The sequence below is a fragment of the Lactuca sativa genome, chromosome 8, assembly GCF_002870075.4.
Source record: "Lactuca sativa cultivar Salinas chromosome 8, Lsat_Salinas_v11, whole genome shotgun sequence".
Classification (NCBI taxonomy): domain Eukaryota; kingdom Viridiplantae; phylum Streptophyta; class Magnoliopsida; order Asterales; family Asteraceae; genus Lactuca; species Lactuca sativa.
The window spans coordinates 342,911,597-342,937,964 of NC_056630.2; positions in this window are offsets into that span (position 1 = coordinate 342,911,597).

The following is a 26,368-nucleotide window of genomic DNA, read 5'->3' on the forward strand; positions in this document are numbered from 1 at the left end:
TACAAACAGATTCATGACAGTCTTTATTCATACCTACTCCCAACGTATGACCAACTGTGGATGTTTGAATAACCTAGTTATTCTGGAAGTCAAAACATGCAAATTGAAACATGACAACATTACTTAATCCTATATGGCCCCAAACTTGTGAGAGTAAATAAAACCCTTCTATTTATCCACCATATTGATTACTCATTATTTATCATTTAATGTTTCGGATAATCAACTCATTTCTTGAATTATACCAACAATTGTCCCATGCTCTAAACATGCACACTTTGTTTCCTATGGTCCATGCTTTGTGAAATAGATCACCTGAAAACTTTTCCAATGATGCTCATTTCACAATTCCTTAATCCTAATTATTAGCGTAGGAACACAAGGTTCTTGCCACTACTAGAATATGCTAGATTCTAACATTTTATGCAGCGATCCCTTTGCAAAATCATAGCACAAAAGTCACCAAGACGTAGCTAATGAAATTACAAAGTACTTTCTTAGAAATTGTTACAAGACAATTCCATAGATGTGAAGTCTCACATTCAAAGTACATTCCTTTGAACATCCTTCTTGCATAAAAGTTTCTAATCTAGGCATAGACTCTCAATATCCAACTCCCAATATGGAAACATTTCCACATTTGCCATATGACAACTCATTCTTAATAGAATCTTATCTATTCATAATAATGTCGATATGGTCCATCCAATACCATACTTTCAACTACTTACAAGCGATCAATCCTCAGCGAACTTTGGATCATCCTTTGATAGTTGTTAAATTCTTTCAGTCAAAACCAATTCTATTCCTTTTTCCCTCTTAATGCGCTAGGCATTTGGAAAATTTTAGAATGGTAAAATACTATAGCATTTACAATCGATCCTATACCCGAAGCGTATGTGACACGATGCATAATGTCTTACATAAAGATATGATACTTTACCAATCTTTTGCCATAATATTTTATGTGTCATGTTCTCACAATTCGAACTATGAAGAGGGATGCCGTAATCATAATCGAATTTTAAGAACACACAATGTATCCTTTGACTGAAAATATTAAAATTTCTTAATCTAAGCTTTAGATTTTGAAACGGAGTATAATATTCTCTCCCTTAATTATAGCAAAACAACTTTTCAACCCATGCAACTTTGCAAATGGAATCTTTGTTTTTCTATAATTAATATTGCTAACTTGCAATACTCGCCATAACAATCATACAAGCATAACACTTATGCTCCCACTATCATGATGATTATCATATAAGCATAACATTTATGCTCCCACTAGCTTTGACATGTATTCAGAAAACAAATGAACTTTCAGAAAACAATGCCTATTGAATCTCTGAAATTCATATTTCTAATACCAGATGCTTCGATAAGCCTTTATCTAAGCTTCTTAACCTTATACACCTTTGCCTTAGATAGCTCATATGTGTGTTTAAACAATTCATAACTTATGTTACTAAGTTCCAAATGTTGAAACTAATTGCCAAATCTCATAATTCGAACTATGGAAAGGGATGCCGTAACCATAATCGAATTTGAGAATACAATTTTCACAATTGCTATCTTCTTAAAATCTCTCTTAGTGAAAGCATTTCCTCACAGTCATTTTCATGAAGGAGGGAATCTTATGACACTTAGATTTTATGGTGTATGAGTTCCTATCCATGTGAATTTGCCAAAAACAAGGTTTGCGACAAATCCAAACTCATATGGACTGAACTTTCTTAATCTTGATTTCTTGCCCTATGGTAACACGAGTGCCCACCATGCCTTCCAAGTAGTTTAGTAACTTGTCCTTACATATCAATTTACTTTCCATCGACTAAGGCTTTAGTGTGTATTCAAATGAGAACTCATAGAACTCATATACACAATTAACTCAATTGGAATGGCACAGAAACAAAAACAATGTCAGCACGATAGGTTGTAAACCTCAAGTCGTGTGCTAGTGATGATCGGTAAGGTTTATTCTTGATTTGTTCTTGAAACCTTTTCAAGACCATTAAGACTCCCACTGACTTCTTGACATATAAGATTCTCTTGTCAAGAAACATTTCTTGACAAACAAATATTCAAGAGTTAGTGAAGCATTTATCAAGACAAAACACTTCACACAATTGGTCCTAGTTGGTCTTTGTCTTATTCAAGACAGCACAACTTACCAATTTCAAATGTGCAAGAATAAGAAAACTTTTCCAAATTCTACATTTGATGAGTGTTATAAACCTACTTAAGACTTTTCACTCAATGTCACAATCTTGACTCTAAGACTTGATATTTGAACGAAGTATGATTGACTTATTGATATATCCATTTCTACAATACTTGATACCTCTTCTTAGACATGCAAATGCATTAAGACTCACTTAGAGGATCAATTGAGATATGGTTCTTAATCATTAAGACTTATCATAAAACACAATAAAAGGTACTCTCCCTTCTTCTTAGAATAGAGAAACTTTTATCTTTCTGCCTACTTGATTCTTCTTTATTCGTTCTACTATTCATTGAAACTTTTTCAATCAACTCAGAATTATACTTAATCTTATAAGTATAATCATATTTACTAAGCTTTAGTAAATCATGACGAATGTCTTTGTCACTCTTGTGGTGGACTTGATCAACACACAACCTTGTGTACTTGATCTCCTTGTCCTTTAATTGACACTTTGCCAAAGAATTAGTCTAAGTTTCCCAAATGTAAAAGTTTTTCATTCGTCATACAATACACATTGCATGATTCCAAGTTTCTGTCAAATTGAAACTTGGGTGATGAGAAACTCTCCTTACTTGGTAAATTCTTGACACTTCCACAAATAATACAATTAAGAATCAAATCCATTATTGCTAATAATAGAAACATTCAAACATTAATTTTTCATACATGCCATTGCAAGGATAAATAAATAAGATAAAATCAAAATTCATTTTATTGCGGAAAAAATTTGTCCTTACAATGTAATTCAATTGAAAAACTATGTTATTACATATTTCTTAACAATCTATTCTAACTCCAAGTAGTAGCTCAAGAATCCATTCTTCAAGTAATGCGATCGAAATCCATTTCTTCATGATCAGATTCAGCTCACTTCTTTTCTCAAGCTTCCTCTCTTTTCTTCGATCCTACAAAACATCAAAATGTAATCTTATCACATCATGTATTAAGAATCTAGAATAGGAACTTAAAAGAGTTAGTTAATGGATTTTACCTGAAGCAGAGTCATACGTCTTGACTCTCCCATCTCTTAGATCTCTCAGATAATTAGGGCAGCTTCGTTTCCAATGCCCCTTCTCTTGGCAATAAAAGCAAATAGACTCCTTTGGCACAACACATCGGACAATCACAGACTTAGTTCTTTCTGGACTTCCAATGTTGCCAGTGTCCATTGAAGTTTGGGAGTTTGATTCACAAGACAAATTTGCTTGACCAGCACGCCAAATCATTGCTGATTCAGCAGCTATAAGCAAGTAGGTGAGATCAATTAGGGTCACGTCGTGGTCCATCATATAGTACTCTCTAACGAACTCACTATATGATTTAGGAAGCGACTAAAGAACCCAGTCAACAGCCAACTCGCTTGAAATCTCGACACCCAACATGATTAACCTATCTATGTGTGACTTCATCTCTAAGACGTGTGCACACACAGGTTCCCCATCTTCGTGTTTACTTGCCAAAAGGGCTTGAGTGAGCTTGAACTTTTCAAGCCTTTGAACTTGTGGGTCAGGGAGAATCATTGGAGGAGGTGGAGGAAGTGAAGCACGACTCTCATTTCCTTGATCGTATCTCGGAACGTCATCTTCATTTGGAAAGCTCGTTCCAGAAGATTTGGGAAGACCATTGTAAGACGTAGACATCTACAAAATGGGAGAAAATTCAAGTTAAGTTGTTTATAATTCTTGATGTAACACCCAAATGAAACATCAAGCTAGGATCCAACACAATACTCTACAACCTAGAAGAGGGATGCCGTAATCTAGTTGTAAAATATTTGAAGGTAGGTAAATGACGATTTACCAATTTCCACCATGAAAAACGAAAAGGAAGATTAAGTTTTAAATGAATTGAAACTCCTAGATCTTTTGAGATTCATTGAACTTTTCAATGGCATGTTTAATCTCGATTATACCCTACTATTTGTGACTGGGATGTCGAGGATCACAAACAAGGTGTGAATAACCATACGAATCACGTGGTGCACCCAATGCTACAATCACCTAATCAATGTGCCGGTTAGCCACACACGCTCCATTGATCTATGATAAGCATCGAGCCACCCTTCGCCACCAATGTCATCCCCAAATTAGTGTGCCGGTTAACCACACACGCTCCACTAACGTTTGACAAGGGTACGAAGTGTAATTCCATGGGTTAGCATACAATTTCACATTTTGCCTAAAGTAACTATGATTTGGGAATTTGAAAAAAAAAACATTTAGTTACTTTGTACTTCATTATACTTATAATGGAAGGTTTCAGTCCTATCCTACCCGTTCGGCTAACGACCCTCCACTAGTCAAGAGTGCGGTGGGTAAGAGTGAATACCCATTCAATCGCCATTTTATAGGCAATTTCCTTAAACACCCCTTATAGACTACCTTCGTGAATGAGGCCTACTAACGGTAAGACTGAATTTTTTTTAGTTATACATATATAATATTAAACTTTTAATGTTATATATAGTATAAGGGTGTATTTTACACTTTTAAAATACTAGGTGGTTTAAATTATACTTTTAATTAACCAAAATCATTATGGATTTATTAAATCTCTTTTAATTATACACTTAATTAATTTAATAAAACCATAAGGGTTTAATTTGAACTTTTCAAAATCAGGGTTTTGGATTTTAGACTTTCAAAATTAACTTTTAATCAACAATTTAAATTCCAAAACTTGAGGGCAAGTTTTGAAACTCTTCAAAACAATTAGGTTTTAATCTCACTTAAAATTTTGAATTTGAGACATTTAAATTAAAATTTTAAATATTAAAACTGTTGATTTAATAATTACCATAAATTAAACAATTAATTTAAATTATTAAATCACAAGGGATTATCTAGATCATGAGGATAATTACCAATTATACATCTAAGATATCCAAATCCCTTGAATCCCTCTCTAAATCTCGAAAATAAGGGATGGGATAATTCAAGATCATTAATTACCATATTTAACAATTAAAAGATAATTACAAGATATGGGATTATCCAAATCCCTAAAATTTAGGATCTAACCTTGGGGAAGGAGGTAATTTCGAAATCCAAGGGTTGGAAAACCCTAGATTTCAAAATCTTGGAGGCTAAGGAAAGGATTTGGGAAACCCTAGCAAAAAAATCGCCATCTAGGGTTTAGCAACCCTAATTGCGAAAAATACCTAGCCTTTAGGGTTCATTAGCCATAAACCCTAATATGTCAAGTTCATAAATTTGAATAAAAGCTAATTGAAAACAAAAACCAATGGCTCTGATACCACTGATGGGTTTAGACAAACAATCCTATGTGTGCATGCAACCCTAGTATTGGATCTATGTTTTCACTTATTAGTTATACAGCTTTATGAACACAAAAAGAAACCTGGCATGCTACTATAATTTTCGAAATTCATATATAAAGCTAGAATACATACCCTTTTTGTTGTTATATAGCAATAACAACTAGTTCCTTGAATTTCCTTAGCTCTGGAAAGCAAGTACCACAAGTGTAGTACCTCTTATGGAGTCACAAACACCATATGCAACTTAGATGAAGAGGAGAAGAAAAGGAGGCACCAAAAACGGCTGGAAACCCTAATGGAAGTGTTATTCACGTTTTTGGGGCATAGGGGCCCTTTATATACATGTAGGCTATTAGGGTTTACAACTAGGAAACCCTAATTTGACTGCTTAGGCCCTAAGCAGCCCATGGACTCCTTAAACATATCCCTTGGACGATTTCTAATGGGCTACCCATAGAATTCGTCCAACCTATATATTATTTGGTGATCCATAGCCCAATTATAATTATCTTATAATTACAACTTCAGTCCCCTAAGTTTAATTAATCTCTTTTAGCCACAAAATTAATTAACAATTAATTCTTGACTAATATTAATTAAACAATATGATTTCTCCTTTAATATATTATTCTTATAATATATTAATAAATCATATTTAAACCTTTCTCTCCTTAAATCATCCTACATATTGCAATGGTGAAGGCAACCCAAAAGGACCATGCTCATAATCAGGTAAAGTACATACCAAAATAGTTATGGACTTAGACACTAATCCAACACTGCTTTGCAGGGACTAAGAAGAAGTGAGAATGTGGAGCAAGAAAGAATAGGAAAGCTTTACCTGTCACAAAGATTGGAGTTTATACTTTATCGCTAAGTAGTGGGTTTAGTTTAGATTTGAATAAGTGTTGTTATTTGCCAGAAATGGCAAGAAATATTATCGCTAAATTGTTTGACATTCACATGCTTTTAACAATGAATAGTTCCATATCATTATTGTTAAAGCACACTTTTGGCCCTTTAAAGAAAGGTTTACGGTCCAAGATGTTCTTGGGCCGTAAACTCTTTGATCTTGTTGTTTTCATATGATTTCTAGTGTATTAGACACATATCAAGCTCTATAATACACTTAGATAGAAGTACTCACGATTTGGGACGAAAGGCCGAAGATCCGTGAGAGAGAATTTGGCTTTTCTCTAGTTGGAAATGGAACAAATGAATAAATATGGCTAAGGACCATATATATACCCCTATGCTTTTTGGCAGAAAATATTTTATTTAGGCAGTGAACTCTAATATCATAGAGTTTTGGAATAATAGAGTTGCACATACCCTAGTGCATCCTCTCTGCTGATATCTTTTTAAGTGTAAATCCTGAAATACTCAAACTTATACCAAAAGTCTGAAAATTTACTGCATCCGTTCTAACTTCTATTGACTTGATATTGTTTGTACAGAATGGAAATTTCGGGTTGTCACACTCGTCGAGTCCACTATGGAACTCGCTGAGTTCATCAGTCAGGGGCACAAAAAACGATTTTCAAATGTTGAACAAATAAACAAGGCATCAATACAATAGAAAACAATCAAGGCTCTGATACCACTGATGGGTTTTAGCCATAAGTGATGGGTTTTGTACAAACAATCCTATATGTGCATGCAACCCTAGAACTGGATCTATGTTTTAATTGTTAGATACACAACATTATGAACACATAAAGAAACACTAATATGCCCTAGTATTTTCAAAATACACATAGAATATTAGATCACATACCTCTTGTTGTTATATTGCAATAACAACTCAAATCTTCAAACCCTAAGTCTTGAAAGCAAGTACCATAAGTGTAGTACCAAACACCAAGAGCAAATGGAGAGACAAGAGAGAGAGGGAGGAGGTATGAAATCGGCCCTAAGAACCCTTTAGGAAGGCATGGACGAATTCATGTGCCAAAGGGGTGTTTATCTAGGTGTAGAGATTAGGGTGTCAGTCATTATCCTTATCTAGTTGCTTGCCCACCAAGTAACAATAAGATAAGCCTTGAAAACCCTTTCTCCTTTATCCTTTGGACAATTTCAAGGATATCTTATCCCTTGAATTCCTCCAACCTATATCTAGGATAACCATTACCCTATTTTGTAACTATCACATAATTACAATTCAGCCCCTCTAGTTTAACTAATTACACTTGATCACTAAATTAATTATTGACCAATATTAATTAAACAAATATGATTTCTCCTATAATATATTATTCTTATAACATATTAATAAATCATAATAACCTCTTTCTCTATTATTTCCCCAGTCAAGTTGCCCTGGTGAAGGCAACCCAAAAGGACCATGCACAATCGGGTCAAGTACTTGACAAATATGGTTACGGGCTTAGACACTAATCCAACAGTCTCCCACTTGGATAAGTCTAGTAACCACAAATGCAAGTACAACTTGATTAGCAATCGTAGCTCTCAAAGATGTTGTCGAACGATGATCTTATTAGTAACCTGTCCTTTAGATAAGGGATCGTATATTCCTCCATTCTAGATATCGTATAGACGTGAGAAATGAATTGAAATCATTCTCTCAATCTATGTTTTGTTTCTTTCTTTTCGATTTACGACGACTGACTAATTGAACAAATCAAATTAGCCCTAGCCCGGCCGAGCATTTACGTTTGTCATCACTAAATCATCGAGGGGCCCACAAATATCGCTTTTATCCCACTTTGGGTAAAAGGAATGGATAAACTTTGACTCAGTGTTTGCTTGCACTCACTCACCAAATCACAGACAACAATAAGTTTTATAACACCAAGTTACTGGTGCGTTTACATATTATCAATGTGCAACCGATTCGCAAGATACAACTCACACATCTCGGTTTCAAGAATACAAGATATTATCATCTCACCAATCACTCGTGACAAAATTCATGATGCAATCTAGGTGAGCGTGGGTTTAATCCAATGCTCAAAGTCATATTCATAAGCACTCATGAACGTTGCAGCAAACCTTTGCTATGTCTAATACACTTTAGACAATCTACAAACCAATTCATGACAGTCTTCATTCATACCTACTTCCAACGTATGACCGACTGTGGACCGTTTGAAAAATTCGATTATTCTTAATAAACTCAATTATTCTGGAAGTCAAAACATGCAAAGAGAAACACAATGATAATACTTAATCTTATATGACCCCAAACTTGTGAGTATAAATAAAACACCTTTATTTAATCACCATATTGATTACTCATTATCCATTGTTTAATGTTTCAGATAATCAACTTTATAACTCAAATCATAACCACAATTGTCCCATTCTCCAAGCATGCACACTTTGGTTTCCTATGGTCCATACTTTGTGAAATAGATCAATTGGAAAAGTTTTCAAATGAAACTCATTTCACAATCCCCAATCCTTATAATTAGTGTAAGAATACCAAATTCTTGCCATCTCTTAGAATATGTCAAATTCTAATATTTTATGCAATGATCCTCTTGTGAAGTCACGGCACAAAAATCACATAGACTCGGCCAACGAAATCACAAGGTACTCTATCAAAACTGTTACAGAACAAATTTATAGATGTGATGTCTCTCACTCAAAGTACATTCCATTGAACATCCTTTTTCATAAAATTTTCTAATCTAGACATAAATTCTTAATTTCCAACTCCCAATTATGGAAACATTTCCATATTTACTATATGACAACTCTTTCTTAACAGAATCTTATCTATTCATAATAATAATGTTGATATGGTCCATTCAATACCATACTTCCAACTACTCACAAGCAACCAATCCTCAGTGAACTTTAGATCGTCCTTTGATAGTTGTTCAATTATCTTAGTCAAAACCGATTCTTGTCCTTTTTCCTTCTTAATGCGCTAGACATTTGGAAAAATTTATAATGGTCAAATATTATAGCATATGCAATTATTCCTATACCCGAAGTGTATGGGACATGACGCATAATATCTTACATAAAGATATGATGCTTTTGATGGGTTTTAGCCATAAGAACTTTCCTATGTGCGCATGCAAAACCCTAATGCTTGGATCTAGGCTTTCTAATTAAACATGCTTTGAATCCAAGGCTTCTAATGACTATTTAGGGATAAGAACAATGTTAAAACAGATCTAGAATCATACCTTTGAATTCCTTGTTGATCTTGTTGTCTTGGAGCTTCTAGAGTCACAATTGTCACTCCTCTAATGGCTTACAAACACCAAATAGCAAGGAGGATGATTTGGGAGAGAGGAGAGGGGAGGAATTCGGCCAGGGCTTCTCTACTCTAGGTGAAGTACCGATTTCCTTATGCCATAGGGTCTATTTATACTTGTAGACTCCTTAAGGGTTACAACCTAAACCCTAATTGGATAATCTTCTCTTAAAGCTATCCAAATCCATTCCTTAGATAACCCCTTGGACGATTTGAAGCTATCCCTAGCTTCTAGAATCCGTCCAATGCATATCAACATGGATTTACAGTCTAAAGTTTAACTATCAAACAATTGACAGTTTATACCCTCTTATTTAATTAATCTCTTTAAGTCACCAAATTAATTCCAATTAATTCTATAACTTATATTAATAAAATAACAATATTATTATTCTTTATATTATTCTCATAATATATTAATAATATTTACTCTCTCTTAATAAATCATCCTATCAAGTTGCTATGGTGAAGGCAACCCAAAAGGACCATGCACAATCGGGTCAAATGCTTGCCTAATATAGTTGCAACCTTAGACACTATTCCAACAGTCTCCCACTTGGATAAGTCTAGTAACTATATGCACAAGTACAATTCGGTTTGCTATCGTAGCTCTCAAAGACGCTGTCAAACTCTGATCTAATCAATCTTGTCTTTTAGATAAGGGATCGTACAGTCCTCTGTTAGATATCATGCTGACAATCCTATGGAATGGTTAGTCAAGCATTTATGTTTCTCGATCTCTGATTTATTTGACATAGAACTTAATCGAACACATCAATTCAGTTCTGACCGGGCCCGGCACATAAGTCAAATCAAATCATCGAGCGGCTGAGATATCGCTTTTACCTTCTTAAATAAAAGTTACAAATAAACATCGACTTATATGCATTTACTTATTCATTAACCAACTATGCACAACAATGCGTTTTATAACACCGAGTTACTGATGCGTTTTCGCATTATCAATGTACAATCAATTAACAAATAACAAACCATATATCTAAGTTTTAAGACTATATGATATTATCGTCTTGCGATCACCCCTTTATATCATATTCCATAAGGTGATTCCAGCAAGCGCGGGTTTGTTCCAATGCTCAAAACTAGTTCATAAGCACTCATGAACGTTGCAGCAACCCTTTGCTATGTCTAACACCATTTAAACAATCTACACACCAATTCATGACAATCTTCATTCATATCTACTTCCAACATATGAACGATTGTGGACAGTTTGAATAATTCGATTATTCCTAATAAACTCAATTATTCTGGAAGTCAAAACATGCTAAGTGAAACAATAGTTAAACAATTAACATAAGACAGTAACATTACTCATAAATAAAACTACTTTATTTAATCATCAAATGTTAATTACATTTATCTATTACACGCTTCTAATACTATCTAATCTATGCTAATATCATCCTTCAGCCCACTACTCCTAGCATGCTGCAAGTGTTTAACCTACTCAGTCCCTTCTTAAGCGGATCTGCTGGGTTATCTTCTGATGATATCCTCTTCACCACGAGTTGTCCTTCTTCTCCACGATGTCTAATGAAGTGATATTTTCTGTCGATATGTCTTGATCTACCATGATCCCTCGGTTCCTTGGTCAAGGCAACCGCTCCTTCGTTATCACAGAAAATCTCCATGGGCTCCTTTATGGCAAGTACAACTCCAAGATCACCGATGAAGTTCTTCAGCCATATTGCCTCCTTCGACGCTTCGCTCGCTGCAATGTACTCTGATTCGCACGTTGAATCAGCTACGGTTTCCTGCTTGGAGCTCTTCCATGTCACTGCTCCTCCATTCAGGGTAAAGACCCAGCCCGACTGCGAACCGTAGTTGTCCTTGTCGGTCTGAAAACTGGCGTCACTATACCCTCACACCTTCAAGTCATCACTCCCTCCGAGGACTAAGAACCATTCCTTCGTCCTCCAAAGGTACTTAAGGATATTCTTCACCGCAATCCAATGTGCTCTGCCAGGATTCCCTTGATATCTGCTAACCATGCTCAAAGCGAAGGCTACATCAGGGCGAGTACAAGTCATAGCGTACATGATTGAGCCAACTGCGGAAGCGTATGGTACTCGGCTCATTTCTGCTATCTCAGCTTCGATACTCAGACTTTGAGTCTTACTCAACTTGGCATTACTTTGTATCGGTAATTTTCCCTTCTTCGAGTTTTCCATACTAAAACGTTTTAGTACTTTCTCTAAGTAAGTATTCTGACTAAGTCCAATTAGTCTCTTACTTCTTTCTCTTACTATCCTTATTCCCAAAATGTAGGAAGCCTCTCCGAGGTCCTTCATAGAAAAGCACTTCTCGAGCTAGGACTTAACCTCCTACAGAGTCGGGATGTCGTTTCCTATGAGTAATATGTCATCGACATATAGAACGAGGAAGCTTACTATACTCCCACTGGCTTTGACATATACACATGATTCGTCTTCGCTTCGTACAAATCCAAACTCTTTGACTTTCTCATCGAAGCAAACATTCCCTCTGCGAGACGCTTGCTTAAGTCCATAAATGGACTTCTCAAGCTTACACACTCTATTTGGATGCTTCGGATCCATAAACCCCTCTGGCTGAGCCATGTAAACATCCTCAGCCAACTTTTCGTTAAGAAAAGTGGTCTTGACATCCATTTGCCAAATCTCATAATCATGAAATGCGGCAATAGATAGCATCACTCTAATAGATTTTATCTTCGCAACTGGTGAGAAGGTCTCATCATAGTCAACTCTGGGAGTTTGAGTAAAGCCCTTCGCAACCAATCACGCTTTATATGTGTGTACGTTTCCATCCACGTCGGTCTTCTTCTTGAAGATCCATTTGCACCCAACGGTCTTACGTCCGGGCACATAATCAACCAAACTCCAAACTTGGTTATCATACATGGATTGGATCTCGCTATCCATTGCCTCTTTCCATTTTGCAGACTCCGGGCCTGCCATGGCTTCCTTATAGCTATTACGTTCATTAAGATTTATTAGTGTACCATCACTAATATACGTGTCCCCTTCGGTAGTAATATGAAAACCATAAAACTGGGGATGAACTCTAACTTTATCGGACCGTCTAAGAGGTAAGGACTCGTCAATCGGTTCAATCGGAGTTTCCTCCTCGGGTTGAGTGCCAGCGGTAGAGGTTCCATCATCTATCGACTCTTGAATCTCTTCAAGCTCGATTTGCCTCCCACTGTCTCCTTGGCCTATGAGTTCTCGCTCTCGGAAAACTCCTCTCCTTGCAACGAAGACAACATTGTCCTTCGGTCTATAGAAGAGATATCCAAAAGATGTCTGCGGGTAGCCAATGAAAATACATCGCTCAGTTCGAGGTTCGAGCTTGTCATGAGTATCTTGTCTTAGGAAAGCCTTGCAACCCCAAACCTTGATATGTGCCAACGAGGGAGCTTTCCTTGTCCCCATCTCGTGAGGTGTTTTGGCAACCTTCTTAGTAGGTACTCGGTTAAGGATATGGGCGGCAGTCTCTAAGGCATACCCCCAAAAAGAGATAGGTAGTGAAGCACGACTCATCATAGAGCGAACCATATCCAATAAGGTTCGATTACACCTTTCTGCCACACCATTCAACTGCGGTGTCCTAGGAGGCGTCAATTGCGAAACTATTCCACACTCCTTGAGATAATCGTGGAATTCAAGACTTAGGTACTCTCCTCCTCGATCGGATCAAAGCATCTTGATTTTCCTGCCCAATTGATTCTCCACTTCATTCTTGAACTCTTTGAACTTTTCAAAGGTTTCTGACTTTTTCTTGATTAAATAGATATACACATATCTATTATAATCATCGGTAAAAGTCACGTAGAAGCGGTTCCCATCCTTCGTGGTTGATCTAAACGGTCCACATACATCGGTATGTATTAAGTCCAATAGACCCTCACCCCTTTCACACGTACTCGTGAAGGGTGACTTAGTCATCTTTCCAGGTAAACAAGACTCACATGTGTCATCTTCCCTAAGGTCGAATGACTCCAACACTCCATCCTTTTGGAGTTGGGCTATGCGTTTCTTGTTGACATGTCCAAGACGACAATGCCACAAGGATGCTTTATCCATACTAGTGGAAGAATCTATATTCAAAACATCATTTCCAAAGTTTGTTGGATTAATGTCTAAGTCCATAACTATAATTGGTAAGACTTGACCCGACCCGGCATGGTCCATTTGGGTTGCATACCATCATGCACTTGGATGAGAGAAATAAGACACTTATGGTTATTAATATATTATAAGTTCTAGTATATTAATAATAAGAATAATAAGAATAATGAGATTATTTAATTAGTATTGATCAAGAATTAATCTAGGATTAATTAAGTGATCAAAAGAAGACTAATTAAATATATGGGTTGATTGTGTAAATCATCCATACTTGTATAGTGGGCTAATGCTCCATGGATAATCAAGTTGGGCTAAAACCCATAGGATGGTCCATGGATGCTCCATGGTGTATTTGTACCCATGGATCCAAGGAAATGGAAAGTCATGACAATTAGGGTTTACCCTAATTGTAACACTATATAAAGATATTATTCTTGGCAAAATTGGCGACTAGTATTATTCTAGTGAGGGCTAGCCGATTTTGATGAGTGTAGAATTCTCTCAAGTCATTCCAAGTGTTTTGATGATTGTGATTCCATTTGAGGTGTCACACTTGGGGCACTAGGCACTCAAGCTTCATGAAGACTTCCTACACCAAAGAGGTATGTATTCTATCTTGCTAAAGTTATTGTTTTGTATGCTAGATTAGGATAATACCTTGGAAGTTCTTATTTGCATGTATAATAGAGAAAACATAGATCCAAGGTATTTAGGGTTGCATGTACACTTAGGAGTGTTAGAATGCTCAAAACCCAACAGTGGTATCAGAGCCACGGGTTGTTTTCTGTTATATTGATGCAAATATTTTATTTTCAAAGTTGAAAAAAAAAGGAAAAAAAAACATGAAGTTTGTCAAATTTTACGATAATTACTTGTTCTTGTGAAAAACTAATTATTTGTAAAATTTGAATAATTTGCTTTATGAGTTGAATTAGGTCAAATTTAATAAAAGATAAAATAATATGATTATTTTATTAGTTTTAAAAGTTTGATCTAAAGAGTTTTATTTTTTTGAAACCTCCATAAGTTATGGATATGAAAAGGTTTTTAAAAAAATTGATTCAAAGTTTTATGGAGTTACAAAAAATTTGGTGTTAATGTTTTAAAGGATTCCATAACTTAAGAATAAGTTATGGATCACCAAAAGTTTTTTTTGTGTTACCTTATTTTATGAGTGAATTTAGATTAATGAATAAAATTATGTGATAGTTGGTTTTAATCCAAATTAATCTAAAAGAAGTTCATAAAATGTGTTTATGTAACTTATAAGTCACATTTATGAATCTTAAAACTCATAAAAATTGGCAAAGGTTACAAAAATGAAGAGTCTAGTTCTAATTAAATGGTTTTATGACTCCATAACTTGTCCTCAAGTTATGGAGGACCAAGAGTCTCTTCATTTAATAAAATAAAATAAAATAAAAAAAGGTGTAACCTTAATTAATTCCATAAGTTATAAAATAAAGAAAAGTTAATTCTTTTATTAGTTTAAAGTCTTCCATAACTTGTCCTCAAGTTATGGAACTTGAAGAGTTTTTGGATTAAAACTACTTTAAACACATAAGTTGTGGAATTAATTAGTTTTGAATAGTTTCAAAACTTGCCCTCAAGTTTTGGAATTTGTAAAGTTTTCTCTTATGAATACTTTAATTCCAAGTTAGCCCTTAGAATTTTAAAAAGTTAAAATTCAACCCTTATACTTTATAATATTATAAGTTAATAATATATATATGTATAAGAGTAAAGTCAGTCTTACCGCTAGTACGCCTCATTCACGAAGCCGGTCTATAAGGTGGGTATAAGGTTGTTGCCTATAAAATGGCAACTTAATGGGTGTCCACTCTCACCCACCGCTTGCTTGACTGGTGGAGGGTCGTTAGCCGAACGGGTTTGACAGGACTAGAATTCTCCCTTCATTAAAAGTATTAATGAAAAATACTAAGTAACTAAACTCTTAATAATACCCAATCTTAGTTACTTAGGAAAAATGTGAATAAGGTGCTAATCCATGAAATTACACTTTACACTTTGTCTAAGTCGTTAGTGGAGCGTGTGTGGTTAACCGGCACACTAACTTGGACTTAACAAGGTAGGTAAAGGGTGACTTAATATTTATCATAGTATCGATGGAGCGTGTGTGGTTAACCGGCACATCGATTGAGGGGTAATTTATTAAGGGTACCAAGTGATTTGCATGGTTACTTCACACCTTGTTTTGTGAACCTCGGCATCCCAGTCACAAAACCTGAAGGGCACACTCGAGATTGAAACATGCCTTTGAAAAGTTCAATGAATCTCAAAGATCTAGGAGTTTCAAAACCAATTAAAACCTAATAATACATTTCGTTTATCTTGGTGGAAATTGGTGAATCGTCATTCACCTACCTTCAAATATTTTATAGCTTGGATTACGGCATACCTCTTTTAAGTTATAAAATAGTTTGTTGGGTCCTAGCCTTAATATTTCATATTGGGTGTCATATTAAGGACTTAAGATCAACTATCTTGAATATCTCCCAAAAGATGTCTGGTTTAGACACTTATGATCTTCCCAAATCTCTTGAAACAAGGTTTCCTAATGAAGATGATGTCCCATGGATATCATACTTCTTTCTCCTCCTCCAATTATTCTCCCTAACCCACAAGTTCTTGAAAAGTTTAAGGTCACTCAAGCCCTATTGGCAAGGCAAGGTCTAGGTGTGAACACATCTTGGAGATGTAGTCACATATTGACAAGCCGGGAGAGTTGGGTGTCAAAGTCTTGAGAAAGTTGGTGGTTCAATCACTTTCTAAGTCACATAGTGAGTTCCTTTGGGACACCTATGAAACAGACTATGACAAGACCCTTAAATGATCTTATCTATTTGTTAAGATCAACCTTCTTAAAACTTGATGGACATTGACAATAGTGACACAGGAAATCCCGGAAAGCATTCTCTTCCCAATGGAAAGGGATCGGCCATAGTCAACTCGGTTGACCAAATGGTAAAGAGAAATGCTAAGTCTGTGACAGTCTCGTGTACCATTATCAAAGGGTCCATATGTTTATATTGCCAAAGGAAGGGGCATTGGATGCGAAGCTGCCAAATTTACCTAAGGATGTTAAAGTCAATAAGTTTGACTCTACTTCAGGTAAAGTCCACTATCGAACTCTGCTAAGTTTCTATTCTGAGATTCTTGATACATGATGTGACTGGGTCACATGGTGATGTTTAAGAATGAAAGAAAAGTGAAGAAACTTAAAGAAAGAATATGCTGAATCTGATCGCGTAGATGGATTTCTATCGCATAGTTTGAAGATCGGATTCTTGAGCTACTTCTTTGGAGTTATGATATATTGCTAAGGAATAGATAACAACAAGTTTTCATATGGATTGTAAGGATAAGTTTTTCCGCAAAGTTTTAAAAATGAAAGGAAAATTTTTGATTTTATTTATTTTAAAATATCCTTACAATGGCATTTGTGGAAATTTTTGTTGCTTATAAGATTCCATTAATAGCAAGAGTGGAAGTATGAAATTGATTCTTTCATTTGTGGTAATGTCTAAATTTACCAAATAAGGAAAGATTCTCATCACCCAAGTTTCATTTGGACCGGAACTTGGAATCATGCAAGCTGTATAGCATGATGAATGAGAACTTTCAAGCATTGGAAAAATAAGACTAATTACTTGTTCACATGGATGTGTGAGTCAAGTAAAGGACTAAGGGATCGAGTACATAGTCTTGTGCACTGATTAAGTCCTCCACAAAAGATCGATAAGAAGAATCAAATTAGGCAGAAGGATAAAAGTTTCTCATATCTGAAAAGATGGGAGAGTACTTTAGTATCAGTTTTGTGATCATCTTAATGATTAAGAAACCATAGCACAATTAGTTCTCTAAGGAAATCTTAGTGCATTCTTATGACTAAGAAGAGGAACTTGAATTGTTGAAATGGTTAAATCAAGAAGATGAGTCATACTTCGTTCCAATACAAGTCTTAGAGTCATACTCCAAGATTGTCATTTGAGTGACATGTCTTAAAGAAGGTTTAAAACACTTGTCAAATGTAAGAGTAAAAGTTTTCTACTCTTGTACATTTGAAATTGGTAAGTTGTGATGTTTTGGATAAAACAAAGACCAACTTAGGCCAATTGTGTGAAGTGTTTGTCTTGATTAGAATCCTCACTATCTCTTGGATATTTGACAAGGGAGTCTTATAGGTCAAGAGGACAGTGGGAGTCTTAAAGGTCTTGAAAGTCTCAAGAACTAATCAAGAATAAAACCTAAAGTTCTTCTCTAGCACACAATTTGAGGTTTATAATCTATTGTGTTGACATATCTGTGCCCATTCCAGTTAAAGTTGCCTTTGCATATGAGTTCTTAGAGTTCTCAGTTTGTTGCATAAACAACTTGGAAGCAATGGCAGTCCCTTGAGCTACCAGGTGGCAAGAAATTAAGATTGAGTTCAGTCCATATGAGTTTGGATTTGTCATTATCCTTGTCTTGTGACTATGATTTTGACAATTCACATGGATAAGAATACATACACCAGTAAATCTAAGTGTCATAAGGTTTCTCTCCGATTCATGAAAATGATGGTGAGGAAACACTTTCACTAAGTAGATTTTATCTAGATAGCAATTGTGATATTTGCATTCTCAAAGTCGTTAGTGGAGCGCGTGTGGTTAACCGGCACACTAACCTGGACTTGTGAGAAGTGGCAAAAAGGTCTAAACATTATGATTACGGCATCCCTCTTCATAATTGTTTAGATACACAAGTGTGCTATCTAAGGGAAGGTGTATGATTTTGATAAAGACTTATCAAAACAATCTAGTATCAGAAATTTGAACTTTGGTAAGAAAGTCAGCTGATTTCTGAGTACATGTCAAAGCTAGTGGGAGCATAAGTGTTATGCTAATAATCATCATGTTAGTGGGAGCATGATAATTATGATAAGTGTTGCAAGTTAGCAATGTTAATTATAGAAAACAAAAGTTTCAATTGGGAAAAAGTTGTTTTGCTATAATTAAGGGAGAGGAAATTATACTTCATCTCAAATCTATAAGCTTAGATCTTGAGGTTTTAATCATTTAGTCAAGGATATATATATGAATTTCATGTTGGAATGACTCAACATAAGGAAATTCTGTATATGAGTCCATTATTTGCGTTCTAAAATTCGATTATGATTATGGCATCCCTTTTCATAATCTGAATTATGAGAACTTGGCAAATTGAAATGGAAATGTTATAGCAAAAGACTGGTTTAGTCTTTATGTGAGACATCATGAATCGTGTCCCATATGCTTCGGATATAGGATCGATTACATGTGCTATAATCATCCGTTCTAAAATTTTCCAAATGCCTGGGGCATTAAGAAGGGAAAAGGTTTAGAACTGGATATGACTAAAAGGATTAAACAATTGTCGAGGACAATCTAAGGTTTACCAAAGATTGGTTGCTCAAGGACAGTTGGAAGTATAGTGATAATTCTGGAAGGACCATATTGACATAGTCTGTAAGGAGGCAACTCTTGTTCAGAAGTGATGGTCAAAATGGAATCTGGAAATGTTTCAAAGATAGAATTTTCAATCTGTGTAAGATTAAGGAAACTTAATGCAAGAAGGATATTTCCAAGGAGTTGATCTCCTTTGGAATGCTCTGTAATGTTTGTTGTCAAGTCTTTATGACTTTGTGCATAATCATTACAAGAGTATCAATGCATATAAGTTTAGAATCTAACAGATTTCAGTAAATGGCATGAATTTGGAATTCTTGCATTTGCAGTAAGGATTTGGGAGTGTGAAAAGAGAATCATTGAAGTTATGTTCAATGGATCTAGTTCACAAAGTAAAGATCATAGACAAACATAGTATGCATACTTGGTGTATGGCATAACTAGTGTTTAAGAAAACATAGTGTACATGCTTGGAGCATGGGACAACTATTGTTTTAAATTCAAGAATAAAGTTGATAGCTGAAACAGTATACAATGAATAATGTGTAATCATATGGTGATAAATAAAAGGTGTTTTATTTATGTTCAAAGGGTTGATACCATATTGGATTCTATTATTATTGTGTTTCACTTTGCATGTTTTGACTTCCCGAATAAACTGGGTTATTCTTCCGGAATGACTAAGTTATTCAAACCATCCACAGTCGGTCATATGTTGGAAGTAGATATGAATTAAGACTGTCATGATGGGTTGTAGAGGTCTAAGGTGTTGGACAAGGCTACAGCAATCATGAGTGCTCATAAGTTCTGAGTATTGGATTCAACCCGCGCTCATTGGAATCACTTCATGGATTTTATCACGAGTGATCATGAGACGATAATATCTTATATTCTTCAAACCTAGAGATATGAGTTGTTACTATGAGTTGATAGTACATTGATAGCACGAAAATGCATTTGGTAACTCGGTGCTATAAAACGTGCCTTTGTGTATGATTCAACAAGTAGTAGAACAAGCCATATGAGTCGAAGTTTATCCATTCCTTTTACCTTCGGGATAAAAGCGATATCTGTGGGCCCCTCGATGATTTGATGATGACAAATGGAAGTGCTCGGCTGGGCCAGGACTGATTTGATTTGTTCAATTAGTCAGTCGTCATAAATCGGAAATCGGGAAACAACAAATGGACAGAGAGAATGATTATAATCCATGTCTCAGTCCATATGATATCTAGAATGGAGGAATATATGATCCCTTATCTAATGGACAAGTCACTGACAAAGGTCAGAGTTCATCTACAAGGTCAGAGTTCGACAGAAGCTTTTGAGAGCTACGATTGCCGGTCGGTTCTTGAAGTCATTCGCAATAATAGTTTTAGACTTATCCAAGTGGGAGACTGTTGGATTAATGTCTAAGTCCATAACTATAATTGGTAAGACTTGACCCGACCCGGCATGGTCCATTTGGGTTGCATACCATCATGCACTTGGATGAGAGAAATAAGACACTTATGGTTATTAATATATTATAAGTTCTAGTATATTAATAATAAGAATAATAAGAATAATGAGATTATTTAATTAGTATTGATCAAGAATTAATCTAGGATTAATTAAGTGATCAAAAGAAGACTAATTAAATATATGGGTTGATTGTGTAAATCATCCATACTTGTATAGTGGGCTAATGCTCCATGGATAATCAAGTTGGGCTAAAACCCATAGGATGGTCCATGGATGCTCCATGGTGTATTTGTACCCATGGATCCAAGGAAATGGAAAGTCATGACAATTAGGGTTTACCCTAATTGTAACACTATATAAAGATATGATTCTTGGCAAAATTGGCGACTAGTATTATTCTAGTGAGGGCTAGCCGATTTTGATGAGTGTAGAATTCTCTCAAGTCATTCCAAGTGTTTTGATGATTGTGATTCCATTTGAGGTGTTACACTTGGGGAAATAGGCACTCAAGCTTCATGAAGACTTCCTACACCAAAGAGGTATGTATTCTATCTTGCTAAAGTTATTGTTTTGTATGCTAGATTAGGATAATACCTTGGAAGTTCTTATTTGCATGTATAATAGAGAAAACATAGATCCAAGGTATTTAGGGTTGCATGTACACTTAGGAGTGTTAGAATGCTCAAAACCCAACAAAGTTATCAACAATCATAACAGTTTCATAAATTCCATTACATGGTATAGCTTCAAAGTAAAAGACACCATTTAGATAAGCCAAAATAGAACCATTCTCATTATTAAAAGAAAATCTAAAACTTTGTCTATATAAACCATGAAATGAAATGATGTTTCTAGCCATTTCTGGCGAATAGCAACAATTGTTCAAATCTAAACATAAATTATTCCTAAGCACCAAAGAATACACTCCAATCTTGGTCACAGGCAACGATCTTCTGTTCCCCATGATTAGATTGATCCTTATTTGCTCCACATCCCTACTTCTTCTTAGTCCCTGCACATTAGAAAAAATGTGATAACCACAACCGGTATCAAGAACCCAAGAAATAGCATGATTAGAATCGTTAGATTTAATTGTATATATACCTGCGAAAGATGGCTTGATCTTTCCTTCCTTGATGGCTTGCTGGTATTCTGGGCAGCTTCTCTTCTAATGTCCTATCTTGTGGCAGTGGTGGCACTCTGCCTCCTTCTGGTTAGGGCAGGGCTTAGTGGGATCAACTTTGGTCCCACTAGAAGAGGCACCATCTCGGGCTTTAACCTTGCGATAGTTCTTAGACGAGGCCTTCCTCTTCTTTCCCTTTCCTTGACCAATAGCCAAGACAGGAGCAGCGGGTGGATTGGGAGTTGGTGCAATAGACTTGTCTTTGAAGGTTCTCTCGGTGACCCTCAAGAGACCTTGGAGTTTGCTTAGGGTGACCTCCCCTTTGTTCATGTGGTAGGTCATCCTAAATTGGTTGTACATCAGAGGCAAAGAGTGAAGCACCATGTCGATCGCCAAGTCTTCCCCAAAGTTAACATTTAACTTGCGAAGGCGGTCGACATACCTTTGCATCTTTTGCAGGTGCATGGTAAGAGACTCTCCATGACCCATCTTAGCGGAAATCATGTTAGTGAAAATCTCATAATGCTCTTGTCTCGCGTTTTGGTGGTATCTCTCCAATAAGTCTTGATGTATCTCGTACGGGTACATGTCCTCGTAGGACTTTTGGAATTCGGACTTCATGGTGGCTATCATGATGCAATGTACCTTCGTTGCATCTCGCTCATGAGTTTCAAAAGCGGTAATTTCAGCCGGAGTAGCAATTTCAGGGTTGATTTTCTCGAGCTTCTCATCGAGGACATACTCCTTATCCTCATAGCAAGCAATGGTGCGAATGTATCTTATCCATTCGCTAAAGTTCGTTCCATCGAAGGTGACCTTTTGGCAAAGGCTCATCAACGTGAAAGAACTAGCAGCAGCGTTGTTTGCGTTCGACATCTACAAATAGAAAGCACAAAGATAGATTAGAATAAGAATCCCTAATTATCACCCAATAAGAAAAATTAGGGCTTGGATCCAACAACAACATTTACATATTAGAAGAGGGATGCCGTAATCTAACATGCAGATAAATTGAAGGTAAGTGAATGACGATTCACTAATTCTCCGCCATAAAAACTAACTGTAAGTCCTAAATGTATTGAGAATTCCTAGGTTCGGATGAGATTCATTGAAACTATTCAATGGCATGTTTAAATCTCGATATGCCCCTCTTGTTTGTGACTTGGATACCGAGGATCACAAAGCGGGTGTGAATTACCATGCAAATTCACATGGTGCCTTCATTGTAACGATCACCTATTCGATGTGCCGATAAACCACACACGCTCCATCGAACTATGATAAACAATGAATCACCCTTTTCCACCTTTGCTTAGAACCAATTAGTGTGCCGGTAAACCACACACGCTCCTCTAACTTCTTAGCAAGGGTGCAAAGTGTAATTTCATGGGATTGCATCAATTCACTTTTCCTAAAGTAACTAAGATTGGGAAATTTTAAAAATGTGTAGTTACTTTGTATTACTTATTATACTTTTAATGAGAGGAAGAGGTTGCCCTATCCTACCCGTTCGGCTAACGACCCTCCACCGATCAAGCAAGCAGTGGGTGTGAGTGTACACCCATTAAGCGCCATTTTATAGGCCACAACCTTATACCCACCTTATAGATCGGCTTTGTGAATGTGGCCTACTAACGGTAAGATTAGCATTTTAGTTATACACACACACACACACACACACATATATATATATATATATATATATATATATATATATATATATATATATATATATTATTCTTGTAATATTATATTAGTATAGGGTTGTATTTTAAACCTTTTAAAAATCTAGGGTTTGAAATTTAAGTTGTCTAAATTAAAACCTTTTAATCACAAAATATAAATTTCAAAATTTGAGGACAAGTTTTAAACATTTAAAACATGGAGGATCAAATAACAAATAATTTCAATTAACAATTAATTTCCTAATTATCTATATTTGATTTATTCAAGATTTCTTTCAAGATAATTGTTGGATATAGTGTCTAAGTCCATAACTATATTTGGTATGTACTTGACCCGACCCAGCATGGTCCATTTGGGTTGCACTTCACCTGAACAATTTATGGATAATATTTGAGAATAGTACAAGTTATGATTTATTAATATATTATAAGTTCTAATATATTAATATAAGATCATATTATTTAATTAGTAGTGATCTATAATTAATCTAGGATTAATTTAGAGATCAAAGATATTACTAATTAAATATGGGCTTCTATATTTATATAGTGTGGGCTAGTGCTTATTTGGAATGGGCTAGGCTTGCATGGGAAAAGTCCATGGATACTCCATGGAGCTTTAACCCATGGATCTCATGGAAATGAAGAGACATGGGTATTAGGGTTTACATGGAAGTAACCCTAATCCATCACACTATATAAAGGAGGCTTTGGTTCTTGAAATCACACTAGTTGACACTTATTGAGGTGAGGGCCGATTTCAAGATAGTAGTGACTATTCTCTCAAAGTTCCAAGTTTGTGGTGATTTGTGATTTCCACTTGAGGCATCCACACTATTGGTGCTAGGCTCTAAAACTCCAAGCAATCAACTACAACTTCAAGGTAAGTATTGCTACTAGCTTCATTTGATTCATGTTCCCCATGCCATGCTAGTTAGGATATGAACCTTGGAAAAATAATTATTTTCATGTATCTTAGACAAACATAGATCCAAGGTTTATTAGGGTTGCATGTACACTTAGGAAGTGTTAGAATGCTCAAAACCCAACAGTGGTATCGGAGCCTAGGCTTGTTTGTTTGATACTTGTTGCAATATTATGGAGAAAGTCGAAAAACTTGCTGTCTGACTGCTGGACTCGGCGAGTCCATGGGGGGACTCGACGAGTTCACTTGTATCTTCAACCTACTCGTCGAGTAGGTTCATGCACTCGGCGAGTAGGGTCGACAGAGTCCAGATTTTTTACTTAAGTTGCTGGAAATGGATTAGAAACATTACCCTAAACTGTTTTGGTACTTGAAAACTTGTTTTAGTTGGTGTAATGTCTTGCTAATTCATTTACAACAACTAGTTATCAAAATTACAAAGTTTTAAATGTGATTTTGATTCATGAAAGTGTTCATATTCATGTTCTTGTTCTTATGATGTTTAGATGATCATAGGAATTATTTGTAACCTATGTGGTAGTTTAATTCTTGATCATAATGTGTTTTAATGGTATCCATAACTTGTCCTCAAGTTATGGAAAACCAAAAGTCACTTGAGTTAAAAACCATTAAAAAGAACACAAGAGTTAGAAAAATGAAGAGTCTTCATTTTATTACTCTAATAAACTCATAAGTTACAAGAAATGAAAAGTTTTGAAAGTTTACAAAACTTGCTCTCAAGTTTTGGAACAAGTAAAGTCAAGTTAAACTTTAGTTCCAACCCTTAGAATTTTAAAAAAGTTAAAATATATGTATAGTTACTAGACTTATCCAAGTGGGAGACTGTTTGATATAGTGTCTAAGTCCATAACTATATTTGGTATGTACTTGACCCGACCAGGCATGGTCCATTTGGGTTGCACTTCACCCGAACAATTTATGGATAATATTTGAGAATAGTACAAGTTATGATTTATTAATATATTATAAGTTCTAATATATTAATATAAGATCATATTATTTAATTAGTAGTGATCTATAATTAATCTAGGATTAATTTAGAGATCAAAGATATTACAAATTAAATATGGGCTTCTATATTTATATAGTGTGGGCTAGTGCTTATTTGGAATGGGCTAGGCTTGCATGGGAAAAGTCCATGGATACTCCATGGAGCTTTAACCCATGGATCTCATGGAAATGAAGAGACATGGGTATTAGGGTTTACATGGAAGTAACCCTAATCCATCACACTATATAAAGGAGGCTTTGGTTCTTGAAATCACACTAGTTGACACTTGTTGAGGTGAGGGCCGATTTCAAGGTAGTAGTGACTATTCTCTCAAAGTTCCAAGTTTGTGGTGATTTGTGATTTCCACTTGAGGCATCCACACTATTGGTGCTAGGCTCTAAAACTCCAAGCAATTAACTACAACTTCAAGGTAAGTATTTCTACTAGCTTCATTTGATTCATGTTCCCATGCCATGCTAGTTAGGATATGAACCTTGGAAAAATAATTATTTGCATGTATCTTAGACAAGCATAGATCAAAGGTTTATTAGGGTTGCATGTACACTTAGGAAGTGTTAGAATGCTCAAAACCCAACAATAATTACCAAAGTGATCAAAATAATTAATTAATTATCATGTAAGGAAATTAAATATTTTATTAGTTGATAAATATCTTTAATTAGATCAAGATTATAGTCATATATATCAAAAAATCGGATTAGGGTTGATCTAATATGCTTAAGGTAAGTTTCCTTAAGATAATCATGAAGAAATCCCGAATCTGGCCATTCCTAACACTTGGACTCGCCGAGTGCATCAAGGGACTCGCCGAGTCCAC